Source organism: Salmo salar, chromosome ssa16 (assembly GCF_905237065.1).
Source record: "Salmo salar chromosome ssa16, Ssal_v3.1, whole genome shotgun sequence".
In the NCBI taxonomy this organism is placed as follows: Eukaryota; Metazoa; Chordata; class Actinopteri; order Salmoniformes; family Salmonidae; genus Salmo; species Salmo salar.
Window position 1 is genome coordinate 43,628,627 of NC_059457.1, and position 12,331 is coordinate 43,640,957.

Genomic DNA, 12,331 nt, shown 5'->3' on the forward strand with positions numbered 1-12,331 from the left:
ATATGCTTGCGCTTATCCCTTGTAGAAAAACAAACATTGCCCATAATTATTCTAACCAAGGGGGCTGGAACCAGGGGGAAAGAAGTGGCTTACGCAGTTGGAGGATTTACTTTTATGTTTGTCTTAGTGTGGATTTAATGTTCAGAGGTAGTTTCTGGGAATGGAAAAAAACTTTGATTAACTTTATATGGGAACTGGGGTAATACTTCCCTTAAGGGTTTTCTTAAGGCAAAGCCAGTTAGCCTCCCGTAGACAGATTTTTACCTGTGTTACCTGTCCCATTGGTAATAAGCATTTGCTTACACCGTGGCTGCATTGTGAGAAGCATTCCCAGCTCATTTGATGCTGAGGGCGTATCAGCCCAGCTTGCACATGATAGAATATTCACGACTTGCTTTCTGTTCTCCCAAGCTCCTTAAATACCTACGGTGATCCCGTCATCTGCCAGATGTTTTTTTAGGAATGCAGGTTTCCAACAGATGCACAGAATTGCCGGAATCTTCTTTTTTTCAGACAAGGGGAAAACAAAATATCTCCATCTCAAAATGAAGGGAAATCATCAGTGTGCAGAATTCATTTAACCCCTGTGATCATGCAAAATATGTGTTTCTCTGCGCTGTAGCGACTGCTATAGTCCTGTTACTGTGTAACTGTTTTAAATTAAATAACATTTTCATTCTCAATGTAAGGCAGTATGATATCTTAATAGCGGTGCACTTGAAAATGACCAAAGAGGTCAAGAAAAAGCTCAATTAACTTTCACATTTTCATCCTATAATCTCCTTATTAAGATGTCACTAGTCCCTCTGGAAGCTGTGGCCTTATAAAAATACCTTTTTCTGTGAAGAGTGTGTGTGTGTGTGTGTGTGTGTGTGTGCATGTGTGTTCACGTGCTTGTGTGTGGGTCTGCATGTCCAAAAAGAGCTCAATTTTTTTCTGGAGTCAGAGTTCCGATATATACCTGGCTGGAGGGGAATCTCAAGCGGTTCCTTCCCCACCTTCTCCCCTCAACCGTCTTTTTACATTTCACGCACATGTGGTACTGGGGATGTTCATGGAATGTTAAAACAGCTCTCAGACATTTAAAAGCTAGGAATTGTGTAGCACCTTCCCACACTGAAAATAACAAGTGGTACTAGGTTGTGCTGGCTCAGAAATGCAAACACAATTGAGAATTATCCCTTACCTAACAAAAATGGCCACCAATCCTCATAAACCAATTACCCTTTCACTAAGCCTAGAGTTATGAGCATAGCATGGCACTTATTGTGGGGTATTTCTGAGAAAATGTTTTTGGGTTGAAGCATCCAGTGCGCCAGAAAAGTCTTGCAGGCACACAGTTTCACAATTCGACTCTATGGCAGTTGAACATCTATTTTTAGAGGTCAAATACCAGGATATTTTTTGTTTTAGTGTGTTCTCTCCACTAGTATTTGGGACACTTTCCCACTATGGGAACAAGCGTGGAGGAGCAAATTTAATGGTGATGTGCCAGGGGAGGGGTGACTGATTTTGTTACTAAAGCCTAGACATAGGCCAACAAAAAAAATCAGAATATAACTGTTATAGAGCAGTATGAAAATTGAAACCATTTTCAGGTGGATTAGCAGTTGAGAAAATACATTGTTTCGCACTTTGCATAATCCTGGGGACAAAATCCAATTAAGATTACATTTACCTACCACCTCAACATGGCAATCCTCATAGCATTCTTGTTGCATTCCTAATGTTCAGGTAACTACTGTATTAGCATAGAGTAGACAGGAATGTGCACAGGCCTTTTTTAATTGAATGTATTGTCAGCATGAGTACCTACTGCTTGTAATCAACATGGCAATTGCTAGCTAAAAGGATTAGATGATATGGTGACTAATACATTATTCAAAGTTTATTTTGAGGAGATTACCGCCACCTCACTCTTTTAAAATTTAAATGCATGGTACAAATGTGCAAGGCAGAGAATGTGCTGAGGAAAGTACCTATACACCAGTGGAGGCTGGTGGGAGGGCCTAGAGGAGGACGTGCTCATTGTAATGGCTGAAATTGAATAAATGGAATGGAGTCAAACGTGGTTTCCATATGTTTGGTACCGTACCATTTATTCAATTTCAACCATTACTATGAGCCTGTCCTCCTATAGTTTCTCCCACCAGCATCTACTGCTATAGACTCTTTCTCTAAAGCCCCTTCCAGATATGACATTATATGGTTAGTTATTCAAAGCTCTCTCCCTTAGTGTTCATCCAGTGAGTACTGGGAGGTTTTTGTGTTGTACAGTGCACCATAAAACATCACCTTAGCAACCATTTACAATTTTCAGATACCTTCTAGTTTTCATTTAAAGAATGAGCAAAAACATTTTTTCTGAAATTAACTAGGATGTAATCACAAGGCACTTGATATTGGGTGCTTATCAATAGTACCTCCAGGAGAATTGGCCATGGGTAGTTGTATGGGGTGTAGGAGGGTGGGTGTGTGTTTGTGTTGGGTGGGGGTGCTTCGCTGACAGAGGTGCCAGCAGTAACTAATGGGTCTGAGCATTGTCTGCCTTTTCCATCAATTGGGTGGGGATCGCAGTTGAAGCGAAAGATTCCATAGTGATGCATTATTCCCATTTAGGATTGATTGGGCAAACCAGATTTAACAGCTGCGTAGTTGTGCAGTCTCACTTTAGGGAATTAGCCATGTTTCTAGCAGCTTGATGAAGTTTTTCTTGCTGGTCCTCAAGCAGGAAATGTGTTGGGCTTCCAGTGCTGTGAAATTTATGTCCAACTTCTGCAGTCAATCTCACAGAGACTTGTGAAATTGGAGAAATTAAATCGGAATGCAAGTTCAAGGGAAGGGGTAATGCTTGGTTAATGCAAGAGAGAAGTACTTTAACGAGCTACCGTTAGATCTGAATGTCTAATTCTCTTCTCCAAAGTTATATATAGTCTACCTTATTTTACTACATTTTAGTTCAGAATTCTCTTCAAGGCAAAGGGCCTGGATTGGCTTTAATCAGTGTTCGATTTAATTCCAGGTCATTATGGTCTGGGTTAGGTAGATTAAGTAGGTTTCTTTCGTTTTGGGTAAAATCTAGAGGCCCAATTTCTCTCTTGGATTTGCAGAGTTGACTTTCTTCTCAGAAAATGAGTTACAGGGCTCAAACTGGATTGTGTGTAACATCCTCTAAATGTCTCACAAATACCACTGATACCCAGATAAAGGTCTTTATTGTTGTTGGCATACAATACCCACACTGTAAATGTTAACGTCATACTAAAGTATCAGCGTTCTTGATCTCTCCATATGTTGTCATTGAGTATTCAGCCAGTACTTTAGCAATTGAGAGATTGTAATGATACGCTCTCCAGTGTTGCACATTTACAGGTAGATTGAGCAAACGGCCTAGTGGATCTGCTGTTTTTCTTCAGGGTTAACACACAAGTAAATAGACCGCCTCATATTGCCTGAGGAGGTGACCTGTTTCAACATACACCCCCCCCCCCCACCCCCACCCCTCTCTCACTAATCCATGTAAACCAGGGGTGCGTTTAATTTGTTGTCAAAAACTACATTTCACACTCCAGCTCCTTTTTAATTTAACGCTGTAGAGGGAGTTCCAGGTAGACAGATTGATATCTAGAGACACTTCAAGCTATTATCTGTGCCTCACAAATGCCCACCTCAACAGACGGCTTGGGGCTTCCTGCTGTAAATGAAAGGCAGAAAACTGACTGCTGGGAAAGAGGGACACACAAGTTTACCCGTGCGGAGCAGAGGGAAGCCTCACCAGTCGTTCCTCTTAGCAAGCTTTTGAACATATTCCCCAGCACAGTGTTTGAATTAAAAAGCCAATTAATATGCCACTTGTGTAAATTAAGCATTAAGTAATGCAAGAAATGTCAATTGTTCTCCTCAGTTGGGAAGAAAAGGTAGACACACATTTTTAAACCGTGAGTAACAGATGTATTCTAGGGAGAAACAATTAGTTGCAAGCCCTCCAAAACCTAGCCACTAGCTAGGTTTCCATCCAATTTGCGAGAGATTTTCAGGCCAATATTCTCAAATCTGCATAAAACAATATGCTCATTTTCCCACCAGAGATGTTTCCATCAAACTGGCTTTTTGCAAATAAAAGGTTGTGCGCGATGATGTGGGGCACATAAAAATTACTTTTGCGGTTAAATTCTCTTGTGTAGAGTGAAAACTACAAGTTAAATGGGTTTCCACCACATTTTCAGCTCTACTGATGGTTTTGTCATAAAAACTGTTGTGTTATATAGTGAATGTGCCCACTCTGGTCTTGGCATGTGCGCTCTAGCCAACAGCTTGCTATACATAATGAGATTATTATGGATAAGAGCGATATTATTTGCATTTATCAAACGGCAGCCAAGCATGTCACCAGAATATGACCCTCAGTATTTATTGGAAAGGAGCATCAAGCTCATCACCTTGCATGTTCGCCAGCATATTCACCACCCTGTAAAGTTCATCAGAATTGATTTCATCTGCAGCCTAATAAACTGCTTCTCGAGTGGTAGTGGGAGGACCACTATGGAGCCAGATAGCTACCAAAAGATTGAATGTACGTATCGTTAGGATCGTAAGAAAATCCATACGTAAATTGTTAGGATCATAAGAAAAGACATGAGTGAAACATGAAACATAACTGTTAAATTAGATCTGTAAACCCTATGTTACGACTATGAATTAACATTTACATGTTCAATTCTTACTTTACGTCTCCCTTTACTCGGTTACAGATCTTTTCTGTATGTACAAACTTTTGTCAGGAATGTGGCATCTGCAAAGAACATGAACCGAGCTAGTCAATCAAGCAACTATAGCGCAGATGTTAGAGTTTCTTTGCAGCTTCTGGTTTCATTTCCAAAATAAAAGTCTAGAGCTTGTTTTAGAATGGCATTCGATGACGACATTATAGCAGTAGATGGCGTAGTATAGACTTGGGCCTTCAGCAACTGACTTGTGTGAGAATGATACTATAAAGACACAGAAGAGCCTTGTCTAGAATAAATGCCAGAGCTGCAAAATAGAAAGTAAATATGATTTAGGCTAGGCCTATACCACCATCTAAATATGCGATGCTGTTGAGTGTTATTTAATGGCCATATAATTGCATTTATTTTTATAGCTGCGTGGGGCTACTGTGGTGATCATGTAACCTAATGAATCACACTTTTTCCAGTATTTCTGAGCACGGACTGTAGGCCTTGTATTAGGCCTTTTGACTGTTGTATTAGTGAATTCCACTGTGTATGTAGGCTTGTTATAGCCATTTGCATTGCACAACCCCATCACGCAGAGGCTATATCCATATTAATAAATGAGACAAAACATAATATTGATTAAGTCATGGCTATAACCTGTTCTGAGCGAAATAGACAAGGGGTCCCAAATGGTCAAGACTATCTATAGCCTATTCTTATTGACAGATCTGTTTTCCCTATCAGTCACTGCATGTGCTTCTTCAACTATTTTGTTTAACATGTATATAGAGGCTATATTTAGAGGCCTGTAAGCTAGGGTCTCTTTTTAAGGGGCCTATAATAAAAACAGTTATAAAACACAAATAGAGTTCTAAAATTATTCCACAAGACACCAGTTCCCAAAATGAGAGCCTAAATTGCAATGCCTACAAGTTGAGGGACTATTTTTGTATTTGTATAGGCCTAAATTAAACACTGAATTATTAAAGTGATTGGCTAAAGAACTTTGGAGAATTTAGATAATTTTGAATACACACATGGATTTAAATAAACAAATGGATAAGACTGTTCTATTCTTTTTGATTTAGTTCCTATTGCAACTCAGACAAATGACAGAATGGATGACATACTGATTGACTGAACTGAATGAAGGATGAATTAAATGTTCAAATATGTTAGAATGATGAGTTGCACGAATCGTTCATGCTCTGTACTTTATTTGGCTAGTAGGCAAATAGGCCTACATTAGGATATAATAACTATATGGCTGCATGCCTCCAGAAGGGCATCTTCTGAGGCTGAGGGGTGCTTTTCTGAAGGCGCGTGTTGTGGTGCTGCATGGCAATCACAAGCCCTTCAACTGGGCAGCAGTGTCGCAATGGAGGGAATAGCCTATATGGAGACTACCTAAGGCCACTACAGTTATTGTAAAGTGTGGAAATAAGCTTATGCCAGACTTAGCCTACATTTAACCTCTCCCTTGTTCATTTCAACGGCGAGTGGGTAGTCTGCCTTTCCCATCGGTCCTATTAGCCAACGTACAATCATTTGATAATAAAATAGACTAAGAGAACATATATCCTACCAACGGGACATTAAAAACTGTAATATGTCTAACAAAATCTAAGCAAGTCTAGAGGTTTTGCTTGCCTGACTTAGAGTTTCTCATGATAAGCTGTAGACCACACTATTTACCAAGAGAGTTTGCATCTATATTCTTTGTAGCTGTCTATTTACCACCACAAACCGATGGTGGCACTTAGACTGTACTCAATGAGCTGTATATATCCATAAGCAAACAGGAAAACGCTCATCCAGAGATGGCGCTCCTAGTGGCCGGGGACTTCAATGCAGGGAAACTTAATCCGTTTTACCTAATTCTACCCGCATGTTAAATGTGCAACCAGAGGGGGGAAAAAAAACTCTAGACCACCTTTACTTCACACACAGAGACGTGTACAAAGCTCTCCCTCGCCCTCCATTTGGCAAATCTGACCATAATTCTATCCTCCTTATTCCTGCTTACAAAAAAACAAAAGTAGGAAGTACCAGTGACTCGCTAAATACGGAAGTCAACAGATGACGTGGATGCTACGCTACAGGACTGTTTTCCTCGCACAGACTGGAATATGTTTTGGGATTCTTTCGATGGCATTGAGGAGTAAACCACATCAGTCACTGGCTTCATCAATAAGTGCATTGATGATGTCGTCCCCACAATGACTGTACATACATACCCCAACCAGAAGCTATGGATTACAGGCAACATCCGCACTGAGCTAAAGGGTAAAGGAGCTGGACTCTAACCTTGAAGCTTATAAGAAATCCACTATGCCCTCCGGCGAACCATCCAACAGGCAAAGCATCAATACAGGACTAAGATTGAATCATACTACATGTACGCTGGCTCCAACGATTGTCGGACGTGGTAGGGCTTGCAAACTATTACAGACTACAAAGGGAAGCACAGCCGCGAGTTGCCCAGTGACTGGAGCCTAGCAGATGAGCTAAATTACTTCTATGCTCGATTCGAGGCAAGTAACACTGAAACATGCATGAGAGCATCAGCTGTTCCGGACAACTGTGTGATCACGCTCTCTGTAGCCGATGTGAGTAAGACCATTAAACAGGTCAACATTCACAAGGCCGCAGGGCCAGATGGATTATCAGGACGTGTACTCCACTCCAATTTGCATACCGCCCCAACAGATCCACAAATGATGCAATCTCTATTGCACTCCACACTGCCCTTTCCCATCTGGACAAAAGGAACACCTATGTGAGAATGCTATTCATTGACTACAGCTCAGCGTTCAACATCATAATGCCCTCAAAGTTCATCACTAAGCTAAGGACCCTGGGACTAAACACCTCCCTCTGCAACTGGATCCTGGACTTCCTGACGGGCCGCCCCCAGATGGTAAGGGTAGGTAACAACACATCCGCCACGCTGATCCTCAACACGAGGGCCCCTTAGGGGTGCGTGCTCAGTCTCCTCATGTACTCCCTGTTCACTCATGACTGCATGGCCACGCACGACTCCAACACCATCATTAAGTTTGCAGATGACACAACAGTGATCGCCTGATCATCGACAATGATGAGACTATAGGTAGGAGGTCAGAGACTTGGTAGTGTGGTGCCAGGACAACAACCTCTCCCTCAACGTGATCAAGACAAAGAAGAGGATTGTGGACTACAGGAAAAGGAGGACCGAGCACGTCCCCATTCTCATCGACAGGGCTGTTGTGGAGCAGGTTGATAGCTTCAAGTTCCTTGGTGTCCACATCAACAACAAACTCTCATGGTCCAAACACACCAAGACAGTTGTGAAGAGGGCACAACAATGCCTATTCCTCCTCAGGAGACTTACACACATGGACACAGCGGTCTAAGGCACTGCATCTCAGTGCAAGAGGCGTTACTACAGTCACTGGTTCGAATCCAGGCTGTATCACATCCGGCCATGATTGGGAGTCTCATAGGGCGGCGCACAATTGGCCCAGTATCATTCAGGTTTGACAGGGGTAGGCCGTCATTGTAAATAATAATTTGTTCTTAACTGACTTGCCTAGTTAAATAAAAGCTCAATTAAAATAATAAAAGGACTTGGTACCTACTGTGTGGGTATATTAGCTTAATCATTATGTTTAGCTTAATCACAAAGGTTACACACACACATACACACACCACACTGACCAAAAAGTTATTTTGTTGGCATTTACGTATGTCTCCATTACCAGTGAAACATAATCAAAACCTATTTCTTTCACTTACTTGCTGTGCTGTTTCGTTGTTCATTTGTTCAGTCATTTCATTCTCAACCAGGATTTCAGGCATGGCAAGCAGTGAAGTTTCCGCTCTGTCTGTCCGTGGCCTCTCTTCCTCGGTGCGCACTGTCTCTGTGTCTGTTTCCATCTTGTCCAGCTGTGTATGTAACATTTCACGTAAACCCTGTTTCTTGTCTGCATCGAAGTAGCGGTCCTTGTACATAGCATTGAGTATGGTGGCGACATAGTAAAGAGAGAATGCCACCGAATCGCTTGTTCACAGCCTGTGTCGACAGTTTTGATGAGCAGGCATTTCAATGCCATGAGAGGGTATCATGTCTGCTGCAGACGCAGTTGATGAGCTTATTTCACGGGTCAGTTGTTCGAATGGAGCTAGCTAGTGTGTTCATGTTTCCAAGTTTCAAACATGTTCTCAAATGCCATTGAAATGGCAGCAGCGGTATGACAACCAGCATATTCATGAGCATGCAATATGACTTTCCTCATTACGAAATCCTCGACGACCCACTGTGCTGTCAGACTCATCATGCTCATGGGGCTGATATCGCTGGTCCAAATGTCAGTCGTGAAGCTAATAGCAGTGAAGTGTGTAACTCAGATAGGGCAACATCTGTAAAATAGCGCACTTGGTAGTGTGTACCGGTGCTCGACCAGTCAGCGAAAGCCAACATCACCCATGACAGAGAACGGTTGATTGTCAAGGGCAATGAATTCCATTATCTTGGCGTTAATGGATTTTGCCTTTGAGTTGTCTTGCTCTTTCAAATGTCTGCTCAACTTGTTGACTGCTCGATCCACACAGCAGACATTGTGGGCTAGGTTAAGAATGCTGTGTTGCAAGTGTAACAGTGTAGGTTCCGTCCCTCTCTTCGCCCCAACCTGGGCTCGAACCAGGGACCCTTGCACACATCAACAACTGACACCCCACGAAGCATCGTTACCCATCGCGCCACAAAAGCCGCGGCTCTTGCAACGCAAGGGGAAACCCTACTTCAAGTCTCAGAGCGAGTGACGTCACCGATTGAAACGCTATTAGCGCGCACCACCGCTAACTAACTAGCCATTTCACATCGGTTACACACATGTAGCACAAAATCTTACGTGGCATCATTATGTCATGTACCTAACGTTATATAGGTTGCACGTCAGCTTTGACATGGGTTTTGCACATCGGCGTTAAACTAGACATTGGGACGATACCGATGTTCTCATTTTTAGCTAATATCGTACGATTCCGATATGTTCACCGATATATTGTGCATCCCTACTTTCCACCTTCTCCACTGCGGTCCCGTCGATGTGGATAGGGGCGTGCTCCCTCTTATGTTTCCTGAAGTCCACGATCCGCTCCTTTGTTTTGTTGACATTGAGTGAGAGATTGTTTTCCTGGCACCACTCTCCCAGGGTCCTCACCTCCTTGGAGGCTTGCGTGGCCACGCAGTCATGGGTGAACATAGAGTACAGGAGGGGGCTGAGCACACACCCTTGTGGGACCCCGGTGTTGAGGATCAGCAAAGTGTAGGTGTTTTTTCCTACCTTCACCACCTGGGGGCAGCCTGTCAGGTAGTCCAGGACCCAGTTGCACAGGGCAGGATTCAGACTCAGGGCCCCAAGCTTAATGATGAGCTTGGAGGGTACTATGGTGGTAAATGCTGAGCTATAGTCAATGAACAACATTCTTACATAGGTATTCCTCTTGTCCAGATGGGATCGGCAGTGTGCAGTGCGATGGTGATTGCATCGTCTGTGGATCTATTGGGGCTGTAAGCAAATTGAAGTGGGTCTAGGGTGTCAGGTAAGATAGAGGTGATATGATCCTTAACTAGCCTCTCAAAGCACTTCATGATGACAGAAGTGTGTGCTACGGGCCAGTAGTCATTTAGTTCAGTTACCTTTGCTTTCTTGGGTACAGGAACAATGGTTGACATCTTGAAGCAAGTGGGGACAGCAGACTGGGATAGGGAGAGATTGAATATGTCTGTAAACACTCCAGCCAGCTGGTATGCGCATGCTCTGAGGACGCGGCTAGGGATGCCGTCTGGGCCGGCAGCCTTGAGAGGGTTAACAAGCTTAAAAACCTCTTACATCTAGACGTTCCGCTAGCGGAACACCGCTCCAATATCCAATGATAGGGCGTGGCGCGAAATACAAACTCCTCGAAAATCCGAAAACATCCATTTTTCAAACATATGACTATTTTACACCATTTTAAAGACAAGACTCTCCTTTATCTAACCACACTGTCCGATTTCAAAAAGGTTTTACAACGAAAGCAAAACATTAGATTATGTCAGGAGAGTACCCAGCCAGAAATAATCAGACACCCATTTTTCAAGCTAGCATATAATGTCACAAAAAACAAAACCACAGCTAAATGCAGCACTAACCTTTGATGATCTTCATCAGATGACACTCCTAGGACATTATGTTATACAATACATGCATGTTTTGTTCAATCAAGTTCATATTTATATCAAAAACCAGCTTTTTACATTAGCATGTGACGTTCAGAACTAGCATTCCCACCGAACACTTCCGGTGAATTTACTAAATTACTCACGATAAACGTTCACAAAAAACATAACAACTATTTTAAGAATTATAGATACAGAACTCCTTTATGCAATCGCGGTGTCCGATTTTAAAATAGCTTTTCGGTGAAAGCACATTTTGCAATATTCTGAGTAGATAGCCCGGCCATCATGGCTAGCTATTTTGACACCCACCAAGTTTGGTACTCACCAAACTCAGATTTACTATAAGAAAAATTGGATTACCTTTGCTGTTCTTCGTCAGAATGCACTCCCAGGACTTCTACTTCAACAACAAATGTTGGTTTGGTTCCAAATAATCCATAGTTATATCCAAATAGCGGCGTTTTGTTCGTGCGTTCAAGACACTATCCGAAGGGTAACGAAGGGTGACGCGTATCGTAACAAAAAAATTGAAAATATTCTATTACCGTACTTCGAAGCATGTCAAATGCTGTTTAACCCCTGTGCGGCCTGGGACGGACATCCAGCGAAAAATCATATCGCCATTAGCATAACAAAATTTAATAATTTTAAAAAACAAAACCAAAAAAAATTATATCGTTTTATAGATACACCTCTCCTGAATCGAACCACGTTGTCCGATTTCAAAAAGGCTTTACAGCAAAAGCAAAACATTAGATTATGTTAGAGGAGTATATCGTAAAAGTAGCCACATAGCCATTTTCCGACCAACCACATGCATCACAAATAACCAAAAAAACAGCTAAATGCAGCACTAACCTTTGACAATCTTCATCAGATGACACACCTAGGACATCATGTTACACAATACATGCATTCTTTTGTTCGATAAAGTTCATATTTATATATAAAAACAGCATTTTACATCGGTGCGTCACGTTGACTAACTATTTTCCCTCAAATGCATCCGATGAAACAGAGCTACAATTTACTAAATTACTATTCAAAAACATTTTTAAAATGTAATATTGTCATTCTAAGATTTATAGATGAATATCTCTTGAAAGCACCTGTAATGCCAGATTTTAAATTAACTTTACTGGGTAATCATACTTTGCGATGAAAGGGGATGCGATACTCTGAAAAATAGGCTAACTTTACAGGTCAGCGCCATCTTGGAACAATCGCATATCACATCTAGTCTTGTATACTATTGTCAATAATCCCTTACCTTTGGTTGTCTTCATCAGAAAGCACTTCCAGGAATCCCAACTCCACAACAAATGTATTTTCGTTCGAAAAAAATACTCCTTTATGTTCCAAGAGCTTGTTCTTGTTAGCGCGTCTGAAGGCTGCTCCAAAACTTCCG